This window comes from Mustelus asterias, chromosome 8 (assembly GCF_964213995.1).
Source record: "Mustelus asterias chromosome 8, sMusAst1.hap1.1, whole genome shotgun sequence".
NCBI lineage: Eukaryota > Metazoa > Chordata > Chondrichthyes > Carcharhiniformes > Triakidae > Mustelus > Mustelus asterias.
Window position 1 is genome coordinate 18,834,241 of NC_135808.1, and position 24,128 is coordinate 18,858,368.

General features: G+C 48.7%; 6 non-coding genes across 6 annotated transcripts; all 6 read left to right on the top strand.

Moving 5' to 3' along the window:
* Window positions 1-1,531: 1,531 nt before the first annotated feature.
* On the top strand, window positions 1,532-1,695 carry LOC144498083 (U1 spliceosomal RNA). Its single transcript, XR_013498639.1, has one exon. It is a non-coding gene; the product is annotated as a U1 spliceosomal RNA (small nuclear RNA).
* A 3,063-nt stretch (window positions 1,696-4,758) lies between these two features.
* Window positions 4,759-4,922, top strand: LOC144498095 (U1 spliceosomal RNA). Its single transcript, XR_013498644.1, has one exon. It is a non-coding gene; the product is annotated as a U1 spliceosomal RNA (small nuclear RNA).
* Window positions 4,923-7,992: 3,070 nt separating this feature from the next.
* LOC144498106 (U1 spliceosomal RNA) lies at window positions 7,993-8,156 on the top strand. The gene has a single exon (XR_013498648.1). It is a non-coding gene; the product is annotated as a U1 spliceosomal RNA (small nuclear RNA).
* Window positions 8,157-11,226: 3,070 nt separating this feature from the next.
* Window positions 11,227-11,390, top strand: LOC144498151 (U1 spliceosomal RNA). Its single transcript, XR_013498684.1, has one exon. It is a non-coding gene; the product is annotated as a U1 spliceosomal RNA (small nuclear RNA).
* Window positions 11,391-14,460: 3,070 nt separating this feature from the next.
* LOC144498152 (U1 spliceosomal RNA) lies at window positions 14,461-14,624 on the top strand. Its single transcript, XR_013498685.1, has one exon. It is a non-coding gene; the product is annotated as a U1 spliceosomal RNA (small nuclear RNA).
* A 3,070-nt stretch (window positions 14,625-17,694) lies between these two features.
* LOC144497990 (U1 spliceosomal RNA) lies at window positions 17,695-17,858 on the top strand. The gene has a single exon (XR_013498586.1). It is a non-coding gene; the product is annotated as a U1 spliceosomal RNA (small nuclear RNA).
* The last annotated feature ends 6,270 nt before the right edge of the window (window positions 17,859-24,128 follow it).

The following is a 24,128-nucleotide window of genomic DNA, read 5'->3' on the forward strand; positions in this document are numbered from 1 at the left end:
AACCTAACCTGCACATCTTTGGACTGTGGGAGGAAACCGGAGCACCCGGAGGAAACCCACGCAGACACGAGGAGAACGTGCAAACTCCACACAGACAGTGACCCAAGCCGGGAATCAAACCCTGGTCCCTGGAGCTGTGAAGCAGCAGTGCTATCCACTGTGCTACCGTGCCGCCCAATAGTGCATTGCCTAACTCCCTGAATCCTTGGTGCAAGACCTCATCCCACTTTCTACCTGTGTCATTGGGACCAATATGTACCATGACCTCTGCCTTATCACCCTGCCCCTTCAGGATGCCCTGCAGCCATTCAGAGGCATCGCAGGTCCTGGCACCAGGGAGGCAACACACCATCCTGGAGTCTCTTTCACGACCACAGAAGCGCCTATCTGTGTCTCTGTGACCTGTGACTAATGCTCTTCTGTGCTTTGACCCTCCCTGCTGAACACCAGAGCCAGCCGTGGTGACACTGCACTGGCCACTGCTGTTTACCCCCGATACCCCAACAGTATCCAAAGCGGTATACCTGTTAGAGTGGGGGACAGCCACGGGGGATTCCTGCAATGACTTCCTGCTCTTTCTGGCGGTCATCCATCTATCCGCCTGCACCTTGAGTGTGACCATGCCTCTGTAACTCCTGTCTATGCAGGCGGCTTTCCACCACCTGCAGGCTCCCGACTGCATCCAACTGTTGCTCCAACCGAACCACGCGGTCTGTGAGGAGCTGCCATTGGATGCACTTCCTACAGATGTAGCCATCCGCAATGCTGGGAGCGTCAGGGACCTCCCACATCTCACAGTTAAAGCACTGCACCCCACTGACTGACAGTTCTAGTGTTAATTCATGAATCACTTCAAAATAAAGTTATTACATTTAGCACTAATTAAGCCCTTCTTTCCTTCTCCTCGTCCAACCAATTCCAGCCCTTACTGATTTAAACTACAAGATGTCGTTTCAGACTATATACAGTGGTAAAAATTGGAAAGACTTACCGACCTGACCCTCTACTTACCAGTCAGCACTCTCCCTTGCAGCCTCTGCTGCCTGTTTCACCTCACTCCCTGTATGCACCCAACTGCAAAAGCACTCTCACTGAGCCAGGCAGCACTCACAGTGCTCAATAATAATATTGACAATAATAAATCAAATCAAACTAAAGACCTCCTGATGAATCTCTGCCTTTCATCAACACCCCCGAGTTTGTGAAAATTGAAATCTTTCCTCCCTGAACAAAGTCAGATAGAAAAAGGCTTTTCTTTCCGGAATGTGGTCCCTGTGTTTGAAGGACAAGCTTCGGAAGGTGGTTCATTTCCTTTTAAGGACAATATGCTAATAGATCTGGTGGCACTATTTCAACGTTTCTGTGACTAGTGGGGAGCATTGAAGCATTCGTGAGAATGATATGGAAGGATTGAAGGACCTTGATGCAGGACATTGGAAGCAAAGGGACAATCTGGTGTTTGAAACTCAGTAAGTATGAGTGTGAGATGTAATGTTTGATGGCGGGTGGAAGCGTTTGGGACTTTTCAGGCATACTTACCTGGCAGGGGTGAAACCATGATCATGAAGGTGGTTCGCCCAGGACGAGGCTAGCCCATTGCACTGCGGGTGTGCTGACGCCTGCGATGTCCCCAAATGCGGGATACTCGACTGCAAAATTTGTGGTAGTGGGGGACTGCGTTCGCGCTCTCCCCTCATTTCATCATCAAAGATAGAAGCTGGCTTTTCTCTTGTTGCTCAACGGGGCGCTGCTTCGTTCAGTAGCTGCAGCGTCTCTTTCCTTCCTTCGCAACATCCTTCAAACCTGCAGTCGTTTGCTTTCATGTTCATATTCAACGACTTCAAAAATCTGCACTCTGGCATTTTTCATTCAATTTGATTTATTCTTGTCACCTTCACATGTGGCTCAGTGGCACAGTGGTTTGCACTGCTGTGACCCACAGCACCAGAGTCCCGGGTTTGAAACCCGACTTGGGTCACTATCTGTGTGGAGTTTGCACATTCTCCCCGTGTCTGTCTGTGTGGGTTTCCTCCAGGGGCTCCAGTTTCCTCCCACATACCAAAGATGTGCAGGTTCGGTGGATCGGCCATGCTAAATTGCCCCTTTGTGACAGGGGGACTAGCGAGGGTAAATGCACGGGGATAGGGGCTGGGTGGGATTGTGGTCCGTGCAGACTCGATGGGCCAAATGACCTCCTTCTGCATTGCAGGATTCTATGATTCTGTGATTAGTATACAATCAAAAGTATTGTTTCTTTCACAAACAGACAAACAAATACCACACATAGGGAAGGAAAGAAGAGAGTGCAGTGTTACAGTCATAGCTAGGGTGTAGGGAAAGATCAACTTGATGAATATTTCACATCTATCTTCACCCATGAGAATGAGGAGGGAGTTATGGAACTTGGGGAGAGAGACTGTGAGGTCAAGAGCAAATTCTCATCGGGAGTGACAAGGTATTGGAGGTATTGGCGGCCTTAAAAGCGGACAAATCTCAACGTCCGGATGAATTGTGCCCCAGATTGTTGTGGGAGGTGAGGGAGGAAACTGCAGAGGCTCTGACCCACATTTTTAATTCCTCCCTGGCCACTGGGGAGGTGCCAGAGGACTGGAGAACAGCTACTGTGGTCCCACTATTTAAGAAAGATTGGAGAGACGTGCTAGGAAACTACAGACCACTGAGTCTCACGTCTGTGGTAGCCAAACTATTGGAAAAGATTCTGAACGAGCGAATCTATCTCCATTTGGAGAGACATTTAACTGTGTCCCTATTCTGCTAACAGTTGAACTAGTTTAAACTCTTCCCAACAGCACTCGCACATCAATAGCAAGGATGTTAGTTCCACTCTGGTTCAGATGTAGACCGTCCTGTTTGTACAGGTCCCACTTTTCCCAAAAGCGGTCCCAGTGATCCAGGGGGGAATCTAAAACCCTCCCTCCAGCACCAAGTCTTAAGCAGCGCATTTCTCTGTGCTATTCTCCTATTTCTGTACTCAGTGCTTGTGGCATTGGCAGTAATCCAGAGATTACAATCCGAGAGGTCCTGCTCCTTAGTCATAGAAATCATAGAAACCCTACAGTGCAGAAGGAGGCCATTCGGCCCATCGAGTCTGCACCGACCACAATCCCACCCAGGCCCTACCCCCACAAATTTACCCGCTAATCCCTCTAACCTACGCATCTCAGGACTCTAAGGGGCAATTTTTAACCTGGCCAATCAACCTAACCTGCACATCTTTGGACTGTGGGAGGAAACCGGAGCACCCGGAGGAAACCCACGCAGACACGAGGAGAACGTGCAAACTCCACACAGACAGTGACCCAAGCCGGGAATCAAACCCGGGTCCCTGGAGCTGTGAAGCAGCAGTGCTATCCACTGTGCTACCGTGCCGCCCAATAGTCGATTGTCTAACTCCCTGAATCCTTGGTGCAAGACCTCATCCCTCTTTCTACCTGTGTCATTGGGACCAATATGTACCATGACCTCTGCCTTATCACCCTGCCCCTTCAGGATGCCCTGCAGCCATTCAGAGGCATCGCAGGTCCTGGCACCAGGGAGGCAACACACCATCCTGGAGTCTCTTTCACCACCACAGAAGCGCCTATCTGTGTCTCTGACTATGGAGTCACCTGTGACTAATGCTCTTCTGTGCTTTGACCCTCCCTGCTGAACAACAGGGCCAGCCGTGGTGACACTGCACTGGCCACTGCTGTTTACCCCCGATACCCCAACAGTATCCAAAGCGGTATACCTGTTAGAGTGGGGGACAGCCACGGGGGATTCCTGCAATGACTTCCTGCTCTTTCTGGCGGTCATCCATCTATCCGCCTGCACCTTGAGTGTGACCATGCCTCTGTAACTCCTGTCTATGCAGGCGGCTTTCCACCACCTGCATGCTCCCGACTGCATCCAACTGTTGCTCCAACCGAACCACGCGGTCTGTGAGGAGCTGCCATTGGATGCACTTCCTACAGATGTAGCCATCCGCAATGCTGGGAGCGTCAGGGACCTCCCACATCTCACAGTTAAAGCACTGCACCCCACTGACTGACAGTTCTAGTGTTAATTCATGAATCACTTCAAAATAAAGTTATTACATTTAGCACTAATTAAGCCCTTCTTTCCTTCTCCTCGTCCAACCAATTCCAGCCCTTACTGATTTAAACTACAAGATGTCGTTTCAGACTATATACAGTGGTAAAAATTGGAAAGACTTACCGACCTGACCCTCTACTTACCAGTCAGCACTCTCCCTTGCAGCCTCTGCTGCCTGTTTCACCTCACTCCCTGTATGCACCCAACTGCAAAAGCACTCTCACTGAGCCAGGCAGCACTCACAGTGCTCAATAATAATATTGACAATAATAAATCAAATCAAACTAAAGACCTCCTGATGAATCTCTGCCTTTCATCAACACCCCCGAGTTTGTGAAAATTGAAATCTTTCCTCCCTGAACAAAGTCAGATAGAAAAAGGCTTTTCTTTCCGGAATGTGGTCCCTGTGTTTGAAGGACAAGCTTCGGAAGGTGGTTCATTTCCTTTTAAGGACAATATGCTAATAGATCTGGTGGCACTATTTCAACGTTTCTGTGACTAGTGGGGAGCATTGAAGCATTCGTGAGAATGATATGGAAGGATTGAAGGACCTTGATGCAGGACATTGGAAGCAAAGGGACAATCTGGTGTTTGAAACTCAGTAAGTATGAGTGTGAGATGTAATGTTTGATGGCGGGTGGAAGCGTTTGGGACTTTTCAGGCATACTTACCTGGCAGGGGTGAAACCATGATCATGAAGGTGGTTCGCCCAGGACGAGGCTAGCCCATTGCACTGCGGGTGTGCTGACGCCTGCGATGTCCCCAAATGCGGGATACTCGACTGCAAAATTTGTGGTAGTGGGGGACTGCGTTCGCGCTCTCCCCTCATTTCATCATCAAAGATAGAAGCTGGCTTTTCTCTTGTTGCTCAACGGGGCGCTGCTTCGTTCAGTCGCTGCAGCGTCTCTTTCCTTCCTTCGCAACATCCTTCAAACCTGCAGTCGTTTGCTTTCATGTTAATATTCAACGACTTCAAAAATCTGTCTTCTGCACTCTGGCATTTTTCAGTCAATTTGATTTATTCTTGTCACCTTCACATGTGGCTCAGTGGCACAGTGGTTTGCACTGCTGTGACCCACAGCACCAGAGTCCCGGGTTTGAAACCCGACTTGGGTCACTATCTGTGTGGAGTTTGCACATTCTCCCCGTGTCTGTCTGTGTGGGTTTCCTCCAGGGGCTCCAGTTTCCTCCCACATACCAAAGATGTGCAGGTTCGGTGGATCGGCCATGCTAAATTGCCCCTTTGTGACAGGGGGACTAGCGAGGGTAAATGCACGGGGATAGGGGCTGGGTGGGATTGTGGTCTGTGCAGACTCGATGGGCCAAATGACCTCCTTCTGCATTGCAGGATTCTATGATTCTGTGATTAGTATACAATCAAAAGTATTGTTTCTTTCACAAACAGACAAACAAATACCACACATAGGGAAGGAAAGAAGAGAGTGCAGTGTTACAGTCATAGCTAGGGTGTAGGGAAAGATCAACTTGATGAATATTTCACATCTATCTTCACCCATGAGAATGAGGAGGGAGTTATGGAACTTGGGGAGAGAGACTGTGAGGTCAAGAGCAAATTCTCATCGGGAGTGACAAGGTATTGGAGGTATTGGCGGCCTTAAAAGCGGACAAATCTCAACGTCCGGATGAATTGTGCCCCAGATTGTTGTGGGAGGTGAGGGAGGAAACTGCAGAGGCTCTGACCCACATTTTTAATTCCTCCCTGGCCACTGGGGAGGTGCCAGAGGACTGGAGAACAGCTACTGTGGTCCCACTATTTAAGAAAGATTGGAGAGACGTGCTAGGAAACTACAGACCACTGAGTCTCACGTCTGTGGCAGCCAAACTATTGGAAAACATTCTGAACGAGCGAATCTATCTCCATTTGGAGAGGCATTTAACTGTGTCCCTATTCTGCTAACAGTTGAACTAGTTTAAACTCTTCCCAACAGCACTCGCACATCAATAGCAAGGATGTTAGTTCCACTCTGGTTCAGATGTAGACCGTCCTGTTTGTACAGGTCCCACTTTTCCCAAAAGCGGTCCCAGTGATCCAGGGGGGAATCTAAAACCCTCCCTCCAGCACCAAGTCTTAAGCAGCGCATTTCTCTGTGCTATTCTCCTATTTCTGTACTCAGTGCTTGTGGCATTGGGAGTAATCCAGAGATTACAATCCGAGAGGTCCTGCTCCTTAGTCATAGAAATCATAGAAACCCTACAGTGCAGAAGGAGGCCATTCGGCCCATCGAGTCTGCACCGACCACAATCCCACCCAGGCCCTACCCCCACAAATTTACCCGCTAATCCCTCTAACCTACGCATCTCAGGACTCTAAGGGGCAATTTTTAACCTGGCCAATCAACCTAACCTGCACATCTTTGGACAGTGGGAGGAAACCGGAGCACCCGGAGGAAACCCACGCAGACACGAGGAGAACGTGCAAACTCCACACAGACAGTGACCCAAGCCGGGAATCAAACCCGGGTCCCTGGAGCTGTGAAGCAGCAATGCTATCCACTGTGCTACCGTGCCGCCCAATAGTCGATTGCCTAACTCCCTGAATCCTTGGTGCAAGACCTCATCCCTCTTTCTGCCTGTGTCATTGGGACCAATATGTACCATGACCTCTGCCTTATCACCCTGCCCCTTCAGGATGCCCTGCAGCCATTCAGAGGCATCGCAGGTCCTGGCACCAGGGAGGCAACACACCATCCTGGAGTCTCTTTCACCACCACAGAAGCGCCTATCTGTGTCTCTGACTATGGAGTCACCTGTGACTAATGCTCTTCTGTGCTTTGACCCTCCCTGCTGAACAACAGGGCCAGCTGTGGTGACACTGCACTGGCCACTGCTGTTGACCCCCGATACCCCAACAGTATCCAAAGCGGTATACCTGTTAGAGTGGGGGACAGCCACGGGGGATTCCTGCAATGACTTCCTGCTCTTTCTGGCGGTCATCCATCTATCCGCCTGCACCTTGAGTGTGACCATGCCTCTGTAACTCCTGTCTATGCAGGCGGCTTTCCACCACCTGCATGCTCCCGACTGCATCCAACTGTTGCTCCAACCGAACCACGCGGTCTGTGAGGAGCTGCCATTGGATGCACTTCCTACAGATGTAGCCATCCGCAATGCTGGGAGCGTCAGGGACCTCCCACATCTCACAGTTAAAGCACTGCACCCCACTGACTGACAGTTCTAGTGTTAATTCATGAATCACTTCAAAATAAAGTTATTACATTTAGCACGAATTAAGCCCTTCTTTCCTTCTCCTCGTCCAACCAATTCCAGCCCTTACTGATTTAAACTACAAGATGTCGTTTCAGACTATATACAGTGGTAAAAATTGGAAAGACTTACCGACCTGACCCTCTACTTACCAGTCAGCACTCTCCCTTGCAGCCTCTGCTGCCTGTTTCACCTCACTCCCTGTATGCACCCAACTGCAAAAGCACTCTCACTGAGCCAGGCAGCACTCACAGTGCTCAATAATAATATTGACAATAATAAATCAAATCAAACTAAAGACCTCCTGATGAATCTCTGCCTTTCATCAACACCCCCGAGTTTGTGAAAATTGAAATCTTTCCTCCCTGAACAAAGTCAGATAGAAAAAGGCTTTTCTTTCCGGAATGTGGTCCCTGTGTTTGAAGGACAAGCTTCGGAAGGTGGTTCATTTCCTTTTAAGGACAATATGCTAATAGGTCTGGTGGCACTATTTCAACGTTTCTGTGACTAGTGGGGAGCATTGAAGCATTCGTGAGAATGATATGGAAGGATTGAAGGACCTTGATGCAGGACATTGGAAGCAAAGGGACAATCTGGTGTTTGAAACTCAGTAAGTATGAGTGTGAGATGTAATGTTTGATGGCGGGTGGAAGCGTTTGGGACTTTTCAGGCATACTTACCTGGCAGGGGTGAAACCATGATCATGAAGGTGGTTCGCCCAGGACGAGGCTAGCCCATTGCACTGCGGGTGTGCTGACGCCTGCGATGTCCCCAAATGCGGGATACTCGACTGCAAAATTTGTGGTAGTGGGGGACTGCGTTCGCGCTCTCCCCTCATTTCATCATCAAAGATAGAAGCTGGCTTTTCTCTTGTTGCTCAACGGGGCGCTGCTTCGTTCAGTCGCTGCAGCGTCTCTTTCCTTCCTTCGCAACATCCTTCAAACCTGCAGTCGTTTGCTTTTATGTTAATATTCAACGACTTCAAAAATCTGTCTTCTGCACTCTGGCATTTTTCAGTCAATTTGATTTATTCTTGTCACCTTCACATGTGGCTCAGTGGCACAGTGGTTTGCACTGCTGTGACCCACAGCACCAGAGTCCCGGGTTTGAAACCCGACTTGGGTCACTATCTGTGTGGAGTTTGCACATTCTCCCCGTGTCTGTCTGTGTGGGTTTCCTCCAGGGGCTCCAGTTTCCTCCCACATACCAAAGATGTGCAGGTTCGGTGGATCGGCCATGCTAAATTGCCCCTTTGTGACAGGGGGACTAGCGAGGGTAAATGCACGGGGATAGGGGCTGGGTGGGATTGTGGTCTGTGCAGACTCGATGGGCCAAATGACCTCCTTCTGCATTGCAGGATTCTATGATTCTGTGATTAGTATACAATCAAAAGTATTGTTTCTTTCACAAACAGACAAACAAATACCACACATAGGGAAGGAAAGAAGAGAGTGCAGTGTTACAGTCATAGCTAGGGTGTAGGGAAAGATCAACTTGATGAATATTTCACATCTATCTTCACCCATGAGAATGAGGAGGGAGTTATGGAACTTGGGGAGAGAGACTGTGAGGTCAAGAGCAAATTCTCATCGGGAGTGACAAGGTATTGGAGGTATTGGCGGCCTTAAAAGCGGACAAATCTCAACGTCCGGATGAATTGTGCCCCAGATTGTTGTGGGAGGTGAGGGAGGAAACTGCAGAGGCTCTGACCCACATTTTTAATTCCTCCCTGGCCACTGGGGAGGTGCCAGAGGACTGGAGAACAGCTACTGTGGTCCCACTATTTAAGAAAGATTGGAGAGACGTGCTAGGAAACTACAGACCACTGAGTCTCACGTCTGTGGCAGCCAAACTATTGGAAAACATTCTGAACGAGCGAATCTATCTCCATTTGGAGAGGCATTTAACTGTGTCCCTATTCTGCTAACAGTTGAACTAGTTTAAACTCTTCCCAACAGCACTCGCACATCAATAGCAAGGATGTTAGTTCCACTCTGGTTCAGATGTAGACCGTCCTGTTTGTACAGGTCCCACTTTTCCCAAAAGCGGTCCCAGTGATCCAGGGGGGAATCTAAAACCCTCCCTCCAGCACCAAGTCTTAAGCAGCGCATTTCTCTGTGCTATTCTCCTATTTCTGTACTCAGTGCTTGTGGCATTGGGAGTAATCCAGACATTACAATCCGAGAGGTCCTGCTCCTTAGTCATAGAAATCATAGAAACCCTACAGTGCAGAAGGAGGCCATTCGGCCCATCGAGTCTGCACCGACCACAATCCCACCCAGGCCCTACCCCCACAAATTTACCCGCTAATCCCTCTAACCTACGCATCTCAGGACTCTAAGGGGCAATTTTTAACCTGGCCAATCAACCTAACCTGCACATCTTTGGACAGTGGGAGGAAACCGGAGCACCCGGAGGAAACCCACGCAGACACGAGGAGAACGTGCAAACTCCACACAGACAGTGACCCAAGCCGGGAATCAAACCCGGGTCCCTGGAGCTGTGAAGCAGCAATGCTATCCACTGTGCTACCGTGCCGCCCAATAGTCGATTGCCTAACTCCCTGAATCCTTGGTGCAAGACCTCATCCCTCTTTCTGCCTGTGTCATTGGGACCAATATGTACCATGACCTCTGCCTTATCACCCTGCCCCTTCAGGATGCCCTGCAGCCATTCAGAGGCATCGCAGGTCCTGGCACCAGGGAGGCAACACACCATCCTGGAGTCTCTTTCACCACCACAGAAGCGCCTATCTGTGTCTCTGACTATGGAGTCACCTGTGACTAATGCTCTTCTGTGCTTTGACCCTCCCTGCTGAACAACAGGGCCAGCTGTGGTGACACTGCACTGGCCACTGCTGTTTACCCCCGATACCCCAACAGTATCCAAAGCGGTATACCTGTTAGAGTGGGGGACAGCCACGGGGGATTCCTGCAATGACTTCCTGCTCTTTCTGGCGGTCATCCATCTATCCGCCTGCACCTTGAGTGTGACCATGCCTCTGTAACTCCTGTCTATGCAGGCGGCTTTCCACCACCTGCAGGCTCCCGACTGCATCCAACTGTTGCTCCAACCGAACCACGCGGTCTGTGAGGAGCTGCCATTGGATGCACTTCCTACAGATGTAGCCATCCGCAATGCTGGGAGCGTCAGGGACCTCCCACATCTCACAGTTAAAGCACTGCACCCCACTGACTGACAGTTCTAGTGTTAATTCATGAATCACTTCAAAATAAAGTTATTACATTTAGCACTAATTAAGCCCTTCTTTCCTTCTCCTCGTCCAACCAATTCCAGCCCTTACTGATTTAAACTACAAGATGTCGTTTCAGACTATATACAGTGGTAAAAATTGGAAAGACTTACCGACCTGACCCTCTACTTACCAGTCAGCACTCTCCCTTGCAGCCTCTGCTGCCTGTTTCACCTCACTCCCTGTATGCACCCAACTGCAAAAGCACTCTCACTGAGCCAGGCAGCACTCACAGTGCTCAATAATAATATTGACAATAATAAATCAAATCAAACTAAAGACCTCCTGATGAATCTCTGCCTTTCATCAACACCTCCGAGTTTGTGAAAATTGAAATCTTTCCTCCCTGAACAAAGTCAGATAGAAAAAGGCTTTTCTTTCCGGAATGTGGTCCCTGTGTTTGAAGGACAAGCTTCGGAAGGTGGTTCATTTCCTTTTAAGGACAATATGCTAATAGATCTGGTGGCACTATTTCAACGCTTCTGTGACTAGTGGGGAGCATTGAAGCATTCGTGAGAATGATATGGAAGGATTGAAGGACCTTGATGCAGGACATTGGAAGCAAAGGGACAATCTGGTGTTTGAAACTGAGTAAGTATGAGTGTGAGATGTAATGTTTGATGGCGGGTGGAAGCGTTTGGGACTTTTCAGGCATACTTACCTGGCAGGGGTGAAACCATGATCATGAAGTTGGTTCGCCCAGGACGAGGCTAGCCCATTGCACTGCGGGTGTGCTGACGCCTGCGATGTCCCCAAATGCGGGATACTCGACTGCAAAATTTGTGGTAGTGGGGGACTGCGTTCGCGCTCTCCCCTCATTTCATCATCAAAGATAGAAGCTGGCTTTTCTCTTGTTGCTCAACGGGGCGCTGCTTCGTTCAGTAGCTGCAGCGTCTCTTTCCTTCCTTCGCAACATCCTTCAAACCTGCAGTCGTTTGCTTTCATGTTCATATTCAACGACTTCAAAAATCTGTCTTCTGCACTCTGGCATTTTTCAGTCAATTTGATTTATTCTTGTCACCTTCACATGTGGCTCAGTGGCACAGTGGTTTGCACTGCTGTGACCCACAGCACCAGAGTCCCGGGTTTGAAACCCGACTTGGGTCACTATCTGTGTGGAGTTTGCACATTCTCCCCGTGTCTGTCTGTGTGGGTTTCCTCCAGGGGCTCCAGTTTCCTCCCACATACCAAAGATGTGCAGGTTCGGTGGATCGGCCATGCTAAATTGCCCCTTTGTGACAGGGGGACTAGCGAGGGTAAATGCACGGGGATAGGGGCTGGGTGGGATTGTGGTCCGTGCAGACTCGATGGGCCAAATGACCTCCTTCTGCATTGCAGGATTCTATGATTCTGTGATTAGTATACAATCAAAAGTATTGTTTCTTTCACAAACAGACAAAAAAATACCACACATAGGGAAGGAAAGAAGAGAGTGCAGTGTTACAGTCATAGCTAGGGTGTAGGGAAAGATCAACTTGATGAATATTTCACATCTATCTTCACCCATGAGAATGAGGAGGGAGTTATGGAACTTGGGGAGAGAGACTGTGAGGTCAAGAGCAAATTCTCATCGGGAGTGACAAGGTATTGGAGGTATTGGCGGGCTTAAAAGCGGACAAATCTCAAGGTCCGGATGAATTGTGCCCCAGATTGTTGTGGGAGGTGAGGGAGGAAACTGCAGAGGCTCTGACCCACATTTTTAATTCCTCCCTGGCCACTGGGGAGGTGCCAGAGGACTGGAGAACAGCTACTGTGGTCCCACTATTTAAGAAAGATTGGAGAGGCGTGCTAGGAAACTACAGACCACTGAGTCTCACGTCTGTGGTAGCCAAACTATTGGAAAAGATTCTGAACGAGCGAATCTATCTCCATTTGGAGAGGCAATTAACTGTGTCCCTATTCTGCTAACAGTTGAACTAGTTTAAACTCTTCCCAACAGCACTCGCACATCAATAGCAAGGATGTTAGTTCCACTCTGGTTCAGATGTAGACCGTCCTGTTTGTACAGGTCCCACTTTTCCCAAAAGCGGTCCCAGTGATCCAGGGGGGAATCTAAAACCCTCCCTCCAGCACCAAGTCTTAAGCAGCGCATTTCTCTGTGCTATTCTCCTATTTCTGTACTCAGTGCTTGTGGCATTGGGAGTAATCCAGAGATTACAATCCGAGAGGTCCTGCTCCTTAGTCATAGAAATCATAGAAACCCTACAGTGCAGAAGGAGGCCATTCGGCCCATCGAGTCTGCACCGACCACAATCCCACCCAGGCCCAACCCCCACAAATTTACCCGCTAATCCCTCTAACCTACGCATCTCAGGACTCTAAGGGGCAATTTTTAACCTGGCCAATCAACCTAACCTGCACATCTTTGGACTGTGGGAGGAAACCGGAGCACCCGGAGGAAACCCACGCAGACACGAGGAGAACGTGCAAACTCCACACAGACAGTGACCCAAGCCGGGAATCAAACCCGGGTCCCTGGAGCTGTGAAGCAGCAATGCTATCCACTGTGCTACCGTGCCGCCCAATAGTCGATTGCCTAACTCCCTGAATCCTTGGTGCAAGACCTCATCCCTCTTTCTGCCTGTGTCATTGGGACCAATATGTACCATGACCTCTGCCTTATCACCCTGCCCCTTCAGGATGCCCTGCAGCCATTCAGAGGCATCGCAGGTCCTGGCACCAGGGAGGCAACACACCATCCTGGAGTCTCTTTCACCACCACAGAAGCGCCTATCTGTGTCTCTGACTATGGAGTCACTTGTGACTAATGCTCTTCTGTGCTTTGACCCTCCCTGCTGAACAACAGGGCCAGCCGTGGTGACACTGCACTGGCCACTGCTGTTTACCCCCGATACCCCAACAGTATCCAAAGCGGTATACCTGTTAGAGTGGGGGACAGCCACGGGGGATTCCTGCAATGACTTCCTGCTCTTTCTGGCGGTCATCCATCTATCCGCCTGCACCTTGAGTGTGACCATGCCTCTGTAACTCCTGTCTATGCAGGCGGCTTTCCACCACCTGCATGCTCCCGACTGCATCCAACTGTTGCTCCAACCGAACCACGCGGTCTGTGAGGAGCTGCCATTGGATGCACTTCCTACAGATGTAGCCATCCGCAATGCTGGGAGCGTCAGGGACCTCCCACATCTCACAGTTAAAGCACTGCACCCCACTGACTGACAGTTCTAGTGTTAATTCATGAATCACTTCAAAATAAAGTTATTACATTTAGCACTAATTAAGCCCTTCTTTCCTTCTCCTCGTCCAACCAATTCCAGCCCTTACTGATTTAAACTACAAGATGTCGTTTCAGACTATATACAGTGGTAAAAATTGGAAAGACTTACCGACCTGACCCTCTACTTACCAGTCAGCACTCTCCCTTGCAGCCTCTGCTGCCTGTTTCACCTCACTCCCTGTATGCACCCAACTGCAAAAGCACTCTCACTGAGCCAGGCAGCACTCACAGTGTTCAATAATAATATTGACAATAATAAGTCAAATCAAACTAAAGACCTCCTGATGAATCTCTGCCTTTCATCAACACCCCCGAGTTTGTGAAAATTGAAATCTTTCCTCCCTGAACAAAGTCAGATAGAAAAAGGCTTTTCTTTCCGGAATGTGGTCCCTGTGTTTGAAGGACAAGCTTCGGAAGGTGGTTCATTTCCTTTTAAGGACAATATGCTAATAGATCTGGTGGCACTATTTCAACGTTTCTGTGACTAGTGGGGAGCATTGAAGCATTCGTGAGAATGATATGGAAGGATTGAAGGACCTTGATGCAGGACATTGGAAGCAAAGGGACAATCTGGTGTTTGAAACTCAGTAAGTATGAGTGTGAGATGTAATGTTTGATGGCGGGTGGAAGCGTTTGGGACTTTTCAGGCATACTTACCTGGCAGGGGTGAAACCATGATCATGAAGGTGGTTCGCCCAGGACGAGGCTAGCCCATTGCACTGCGGGTGTGCTGACGCCTGCGATGTCCCCATATGCGGGATACTCGATTGCAAAATTTGTGGTAGTGGGGGACTGCGTTCGCGCTTTCCCCTCATTTCATCATCAAAGATAGAAGCTGGCTTTTCTCTTGTTGCTCAACGGGGCGCTGCTTCGTTCAGTAGCTGCAGCGTCTCTTTCCTTCCTTCGCAACATCCTTCAAACCTGCAGTCGTTTGCTTTCATGTTAATATTCAACGACTTCAAAAATCTGCCTTCTGCACTCTGGCATTTTTCATTCAATTTGATTTATTCTTGTCACCTTCACATGTGGCTCAGTGGCACAGTGGTTTGCACTGCTGTGACCCACAGCACCAGTGTCCCGGGTTTGAAACCCGACTTGGGTCACTATCTGTGTGGAGTTTGCACATTCTCCCCGTGTCTGTCTGTGTGGGTTTCCTCCAGGGGCTCCAGTTTCCTCCCACATACCAAAGATGTGCAGGTTCGGTGGATCGGCCATGCTAAATTGCCCCTTTGTGACAGGGGGACTAGCGAGGGTAAATGCACGGGGATAGGGGCTGGGTGGGATTGTGGTCCGTGCAGACTCGATGGGCCAAATGACCTCCTTCTGCATTGCAGGATTCTATGATTCTGTGATTAGTATACAATCAAAAGTATTGTTTCTTTCACAAACAGACAAACAAATACCACACATAGGGAAGGAAAGAAGAGAGTGCAGTGTTACAGTCATAGCTAGGGTGTAGGGAAAGATCAACTTGATGAATATTTCACATCTATCTTCACCCATGAGAATGAGGAGGGAGTTATGGAACTTGGGGAGAGAGACTGTGAGGTCAAGAGCAAATTCTCATCGGGAGTGACAAGGTATTGGAGGTATTGGCGGCCTTAAAAGCGGACAAATCTCAAGGTCCGGATGAATTGTGCCCCAGATTGTTGTGGGAGGTGAGGGAGGAAACTGCAGAGGCTCTGACCCACATTTTTAATTCCTCCCTGGCCACTGGGGAGGTGCCAGAGGACTGGAGAACAGCTACTGTGGTCCCACTATTTAAGAAAGATTGGAGAGACGTGCTAGGAAACTACAGACCACTGAGTCTCACGTCTGTGGTAGCCAAACTATTGGAAAAGATTCTGAACGAGCGAATCTATCTCGATTTGGAGAGGCATTTAACTGTGTCCCTATTCTGCTAACAGTTAAACTCGTTTAAACTCTTCCCAACAGCACTCGCACATCAATAGCAAGGATGTTAGTTCCACTCTGGTTCAGATGTAGACCGTCCTGTTTGTACAGGTCCCACTTTTCCCAAAAGCGGTCCCAGTGATCCAGGGGGGAATCTAAAACCCTCCCTCCAGCACCAAGTCTTAAGCAGCGCATTTATCTGTGCTATTCTCCTATTTCTGTACTCAGTGCTTGTGGCATTGGCAGTAATCCAGAGATTACAATCCGAGAGGTCCTGCTCCTTAGTCAGAGAAATCATAGAAACCCTACAGTGCAGAAGGAGGCCATTCGGCCCATCGAGTCTGCACCGACCACAATCCCACCCAGGCCCTACCCCCACAAATTTACCCGCTAATCCCTCTAACCTACGCATCTCAGGACTCTAAGGGGCAATTTTTAACCTGGCCAATCAACCTAACCTGCACATCTTTGGACTGTGGGAGGAAACCGGAGCACCCGGAGGAAACCCACGCAGACACGAGGAGAACGTGCAAACTCCACACAGACAGTGACCCAAGCCGGGAATCAAACCCGGGTCCCTGGAGCTGTGAAGCAGCAGTGCTATCCACTGTGCTACCGTGCCGCCCAATAGTCGATTGCCTAACTCCCTGAATCCTTGGTGCAAGACCTCATCCCTCTTTCTACCTGTGTCATTGGGACCAATATGTACCATGACCTCTGCCTTATCACCCTGCCCCTTCAGGATGCCCTGCAGCCATTCAGAGGCATCGCAGGTCCTGGCACCAGGGAGGCAACACACCATCCTGGAGTCTCTTTCACCACCACAGAAGCGCCTATCTGTGTCTCTGACTGTGGAGTCACCTGTGACTAATGCTCTTCTGTGCTTTGACCCTCCCTGCTGAACAACAGAGCAAGCCGTGGTGTCACTGCACTGGCCATTGCTGTTTACCCCCCGATACCCCAACAGTATCCAAAGCGGTATACCTGTTAGAGTGGGGGACAGCCACGGGGGATTCCTGCAATGACTTCCTGCTCTTTCTGGCGGTCACTCATCTATCCGCCTGCACCTTGAGTGTGACCATGCCTCTGTAACTCCTGTCTATGCAGGCGGCTTTCCACCACCTGCATGCTCCCGACTGCATCCAACTGTTGCTCCAACCGAACCACGCGGTCTGTGAGGAGCTGCCATTGGATGCACTTCCTGCAGTTGTAGCCATCCGGAATGCTGGGAGTGTCACGGACCTCCCACATCTCACAGTTAAAGCACTGCACCCCACTGACTGACAGTTCTAGTGTTAATTCATGAATCACTTCAAAATAAAGTTATTACATTTAGCACGAATTAAGCCCTTCTTTCCTTCTCCTCGTCCAACCAATTCCAGCCCTTACTGATTTAAACTACAAGATGTCGTTTCAGACTATATACAGTGGTAAAAATTGGAAAGACTTACCGACCTGACCCTCTACTTACCAGTCAGCACTCTCCCTTGCAGCCTCTGCTGCCTGTTTCACCTCACTCCCTGTTTGCACCCAACTGCCAAAGCACTCTCACTGAGCCACGCAGCACTCACAGTGCTCAATAATAAGATTGACAATAAGAAATCAATTCAAACTAAAGACCTCCTGATGAATCTCTGCCTTTCATCCACACCCCCAGTTTGTGAAAATTGAAATCCTTCCTCCCTGAACAAAGTCAGATAGAAAAAGGCTTTTCTTTCCGGAATGTGGTCCCTGTGTTTGAAGGACAAGCTTCGGAAGGTGGTTCATTTCCTTTTAAGGACAATATGCTAATAGGTCTGGTGGCACTATTTCAACGTTTCTGTGAATAGAGGGGAGCATTGAAGCATTCGTGAGAATGATATGGAAGGATTGAAGGACCTTGATGCAGGACATTGGAAGCAAAGTGACAATTTGGTGTTTGAAACTCAGTAAGTATGAGTGTGAGATGTAATGTTTGATGGCGGGAGGAAGTGTTTGGGACTTTTCAGGCATACTTACCTGGCAGGGGTGAAACCATGATCAGGAAGGTGGTTCGCGCAGGACGAGGCTAGCCCATTGCACTTCGGGTGTGCTGACGCCTGCGATGTCCTCAAATGCGGGATACTCGACTGCAAAATTTGTGGTAGTGGGGGACTGCGTTCGCGCTCTCCCCTGATTTCGTCATCAAAGATAGAACATAGAATAGTACAGCACAGAACAGGCCCTTCGGCCCACGATGTTGTGCCGACCTTCATCTGAAACCAAGATCAAGCTATCCCACTCCCTACCATCCTGGTGTGCTCCATGTGCCTATCCAATAACCGCTTAAATGTTCCTAAAGTGTCTGACTCCACTATCACTGCAGGCAGTCCATTCCACACCCCAACCACTCTCTGCGTGAAGAACCTACCTCTGATATCCTTCCTCTATCTCCCACCATGAACCCTATAGTTATGCCCCCTTGTAATAGCTCCATCCACCCGAGGAAATAGTCTTTGAACGTTCACTCTATCTATCCCCTTCATCATTTTATAAACCTCTATTAAGTCTCCCCTCAATCTCCTCCGCTCCAGAGAGAACAGCCCCAGCTCCCTCAACCTTTCCTCATAAGACCGACACTCCAAACCTGGCAGCATCCTGGTAAATCTCCTCTGCACTCTCTCCAGCGCTTCCACATCCTTCTTATAGTGAGGTGACCAGAACTGCACGCAATATTCCAAATGCGGTCTCACCAAGGTCCTGTACAGTTGCAGCATAACCCCACGGCTCTTAAACTCCAACCCCCTGTTAATAAAAGCTAACACACTATATGCCTTCTTCACAGCTCTATCCACTTAAGTGGCAACCTTTAGAGATCTGTGGATATGGACCCCAAGATCTCTCTGTTCCTCCACAGTCTTCAGAACCCTACCTTTGACCCTGTAATCCACATTTAAATTTGTCCGACCAAAATGAATCACCTCACATTTATCAGGGTTAAACTCCATTTGCCATTTTTCAGCCCAGCTTTGCATCCTATCTATGTCTCTTTGCAGCCTACAACAGCCCTCCACCTCATCCACTACTCCACCAATCTTGGTGTCATCAGCAAATTTACTGATCCACCCTTCAGCCCCCTCCTCTAAGTCATTAATAAAAATCACAAAGAGCAGAGGACCAAGCACCGATCCCTGCGGCACTCCGCTAGCAACCTGCCTCCAGTCCAAAAATTTTCCATCCACCACCACCCTCTGTCTTCGATCAGATAGCCAGTTACCTATCCAATCGGCCAACTTTCCCTCTATCCCACACCTCCTTACTTTCATCATAAGCCGACCATGGGGGACCTTATCAAACACCTTACTAAAATCCATGTATATGACATCAACCGCCCTACCTTCATCAACACACCTAGTTACCTCCTCAAAAAATTCTATCAAATTTGTGAGGCACGATTTGCCCTTCACAAATCCGTGCTGACTATCCCGGATTAATCCGCATCTTTCTAAATGGTCGTAAATCCCATCCCTAAGGACCTTTTCCATCAATTTACCAACCACCGAAGTCAGACTAACCGGTCTATAATTACCAGGGTCATTTCTATTCCCTTTCTTAAACAGAGGAACAACATTTGCCACTCTCCAGTCCTCTGGCACCATCCCCGTGGACAGCGAGGACCCAAAGATCAAAGCCAAAGGCTCTGCAATCTCATCCCTCGCCTCCCAAAGAATCCTAGGATACATTTCATCAGGCCCAGGGGACTTATCGACCTTCAGTTTATTCAAAACTGCCAATACATCCTCCCTCCGAACATCTATTTCCTCCAGCCTATTAGCCTGTAACACCTTCTCTTCCTGAAAAACATGGCCCCTCTCCTTGGTGAACACTGAAGAAAAGTATTCATTCATCACCTCGCCTATCTCTACTGATTCCATACACAAGTTCCCACCACTGTCCTTGACCGGCCCTAACCTCACCCTGGTCATTCTTTTATTCCTCACATAAGAGTAAAAAGCCTTGGGGTTTTCCTTGATCCGACCCGCCAAGGACTTCTCATGTCCCCTCCTAGCTCTCCTCAGCCCCTTTTTCAGCTCATTCCTTGCTAACTTGTAACCCTCAATCGAGCCATCTGAACCTTGTTTCCTCATCCCTACATAAGCTTCCCTCTTCCTTTTCACAAGACATTCCACCTCTTTTGTGAACCACGGTTCCCTCACTCGGCCATTTCCTCCCTGCCTGACAGGGACATACCTATCAAGGACACCCTGTATTTGTTCCTTGAAAAAGTTCCACTTTTCATCAGTGCCTTTCCCTGACAGTTTCTGTTCCCATCTTATGCCCCCTAATTCTTGCCTAATCGCATCATAATTACCTCTCCCCCAATTGTAAGCCTTGCCCTGCCGTCCGGCCCTATCCCTCTCCATTGCAATAACAAAAGAATCTGGCTTTTCTCTTGTTGTTTAACGGCGGCGCTTCTTCGTTCAGTAGCTGCAGCGTCTCTTTCCTTCCTTTGCAAGATCCTTCAAACCTGCAGTAGTTTGCTTTCATGTTAATATTCAACTACTTTCAAAATCTGTCTTCTGCACTCTGGCATTTTTCATTCAATTTGATTTATTCTTGTCACCTTCATATTGTCACATGTGGCTCAGTGGCACAGTGGTTTGCACTGCTGTGACCCACAGCACCAGAGTCCCGGGTTTGAATCCCGGCTTGGGTCACTATCTGTGTGGAGTTTGCACATTCTCCCCGTGTCTGTCTGTGTGGGTTTCCTCCAGGGGCTCCAGTTTCCTCCCACATACCAAAGATGTGCAGGTTAGGTGGATAGGCCATGCTAAATTGCTCCTTTTTGACAGGGGGACTAGCGAGGGTAAATGCACGGGGATGGGGGTTGGGTGGTATTGTGTTCCGTGCAGACTCGATGGGCCAAATGACCTCCTTCTGCATTGCAGGATGCTATGATTCTGTGATTAGTATACAATCAAAAGTATTGTTTCTTGCACAAACAGACAAAAAAATACCACATGTAGGGAAGGAAAGAAGAGAGTGCAGAATGCAGTATTACAGTCATAGCTAGGGTGTAGAGAATGATCAACTTGATGAATAGTTCACATCTATTAATTTTATGAGGAGGTAACTAAGTGTGTTGATGAAGGTAGGGCAGTTGATGTCATACACATGGATTTTAGTAAGGCGTTTGATAAGGTCCCCCATGGTCGGCTTATGATGAAAGTAAGGAGGTGTGGGATAGAGGGAAAGCTGGCAAATTGGATAGGTAACTGGCTATCTGATCGAAGACAGAGGGTGGTGGTGGATGGAAAATTTTCGGACTGGAGGCAGGTTGCTAGCGGAGTGCTGCAGGGATCAGTGCTTGGTCCTCTGCTCTTTGTGATTTTTATTAATGACTTGGAGGAGGGGGCTGAAGGGTGGATCAGTAAATTTGCTGATGACACCAAGATTGATGGAGTAGTGGATGAGGTGGAGGGCTGTTGTAGGCTGCAAAGAGACATAGATAGGATGCAAAGCTGGGCTGAAAAATGGCAAATGGAGTTTAATCCTGATAAATGTGAGGTGATTCATTTTGGTAGGACTAATTTAAATGTGGATTACAGGGTCAAAGGTAGGGTTCTGAAGACTGTGGAGGAACAGAGAGATCTTGGGGTCCATATCCACAGATCTCTAAAGGTTGCCACTCAAGTGGATAGAGCTGTGAAGAAGGCCAATAGTGTGTTAGCTTTCATTAACAGGGGGTTGGAGTTTAAGAGCCGTGGGGTTATGCTGCAACTGTACAGGACCTTGGTGAGACCACATTTGGAATATTGTGTGCAGTTCTGGTCACCTCACTATAAGAAGGATGTGGAAGCGCATGAAAGAGTGCAGAGGAGATTTACCAGGATGCTGCCTGGTTTGGAGGGTAGGTCTTATGAGGAAAGGTTGAGGGAGATGGGCTGTTCTCTCTGGAGCGGAGGAGGCTGAGGGGAGACGTAATAGAGGTTTATAAAATGATGAAGGGGATAGATAGAGTGAACGTTCAAAGACTATTTCCTCGGGTGGATGGAGCTATTACAAGGGGGCATAACTATAGGGTTCATGGTGGGAGATATAGGAAGGATATGAGAGGTAGGTTCTTTACGCAGAGAGTGGTTGGGGTGTGGAATGGTCTGCCTGCAGTGATAGTGGAGTCAGACACTTTGGGGACATTTAAGCGGTTATTGGATAGGCACATGGAGTACACCAGGATGATAGGGAGTGGGACAGCTTGATCTTGGTTTCAGATAAAGCTCGGCACAACATCGTGGGCCGAAGGGCCTGTTCTGTGCTGTACTGTTCTATTCTAAATACCACACATAGGGAAGGAAAGAAGAGAGTGCAGTATTACAGTCATAGCTAGGGTGTAGGGAAAGATCAACTTGATGAATATTTCACATCTATCTTCACCCATGAGAATGAGGAGGGAGTCATGGAACTTGGGGAGAGAGACTGTGAGGTCAAGAGAAAATTATCATAGGGAGTGACAAGGTATTGGAGGTATTGGCGGGCTTAAAAGCGGACAAATCTCAAGGTCCGGATGAATTGTGCCCCAGGTTGTTGTGGGAGGTGAGGGAGGAAACTGCAGAGGCTCTGACCCACATTTTTAATTCCTCCCTGGCCACTGGGGAGGTGCCAGAGGACAGGAGAACAGCTACTGTGGTCCCACTATTTAAGAAAGATTGGAGAGACGTGCTAGGAAACTACAGACCACTGAGTCTCACGTCTGTGGTAGCCAAACTATTGGAAAAGATTCTGAACGAGCGAATCTATCTCCATTTGGAGAGGCATTTAACTGTGGCCCTATTCTGCTGACAGTTGAATGAGTTTAAACTCTTCCCAACAGCACTCCAAACCAATAGCAAAGATGTTAGTTCCACTCTGGTTCAGATGGAGACCATCCTGTTTGTACAGGTCCCACTTTCCCAAAAGCGGTCCCAGTGATCCAGTGAGGGAATCTAAAACCCTCCCTCCTGCAGCAAGTCTTAAGCAGCGCATTATCTGTGCTATTCTCCTATTTCTGTACTCAGTGCTTGTGGCATTGGGAGTAATCCAGAGATTACAATCCGAGAGGTCCTGCTCCTTATTCTATTGCCTAACTCCCTGAATCCTTAGAGCAAGACCTCATCCCTCTTTCTACCTGTGTCATTGGGACCAATATGTACCATGACCTCTGCCTTATCGCCCTCCCCCTTTAGGATGTCCTGCAGCCATTCAGTGGCATCGCAGGTCCTGGCACCAGGGAGGCAACACACCATCCTGGAGTCTCTTTCACGACCACAGAAGCGCCTATCTGTGTCTCTGACTATGGAGTCACCTGTGACTAATGCTCTTCTGTGCTTTGACCCTCCCTGCTGAACAACAGAGCCAGCCGTGGTGACACTGCACTGGCCACTGCTGTTTACCCCCAATACCCCAACAGTATCCAAAGCGGTATACCTGTTAGAGTGGGGGACAGCCACGGGGGATTCCTGCAATGACTTCCTGCTCTTTCTGGCGGTCATCCATCTATCCGCCTGCACCTTGAGTGTGACCATGCCTCTGTAACTCCTGTCTATGCAGGCGGCTTTCCACCACCTGCATGCTCCCGACTGCATCCAACTGTTGCTCCAACCGAACCACGCGGTCTGTGAGGAGCTGCCATTGGATGCACTTCCTACAGATGTAGCCATCCGCAATGCTGGGAGCGTCAGGGACCTCCCACATCTCACAGTTAAAGCACTGCACCCCACTGACTGACAGTTCTAGTGTTAATTCATGAATCACTTCAAAATAAAGTTATTACATTTAGCACTAATTAAGCCCTTCTTTCCTTCTCCTCGTCCAACCAATTCCAGCCCTTACTGATTTAAACTACAAGATGTCGTTTCAGACTATATACAGTGGTAAAAATTGGAAAGACTTACCGACCTGACCCTCTACTTACCAGTCAGCACTCTCCCTTGCAGCCTCTGCTGCCTGTTTCACCTCACTCCCTGTATGCACCCAACTGCAAAAGCACTCTCACTGAGCCAGGCAGCACTCACAGTGCTCAATAATAATATTGACAATAATAAATCAAATCAAACTAAAGACCTCCTGATGAATCTCTGCCTTTCATCAACACCCCCGAGTTTGTGAAAATTGAAATCTTTCCTCCCTGAGCAAAGTCAGATAGAAAAAGGCTTTTCTTTCCGGAATGTGGTCCCTGTGTTTGAAGGACAAGCTTCGGAAGGTGGTTCATTTCCTTTTAAGGACAATATGCTAATAGATCTGGTGGCACTATTTCAACGTTTCTGTGACTAGTGGGGAGCATTGAAGCATTCGTGAGAATGATATGGAAGGATTGAAGGACCTTGATGCAGGACATTGTAAGCAAAGGGACAATCTGGTGTTTGAAACTCAGTAAGTATGAGTGTGAGATGTAATGTTTGATGGCGGGTGGAAGCGTTTGGGACTTTT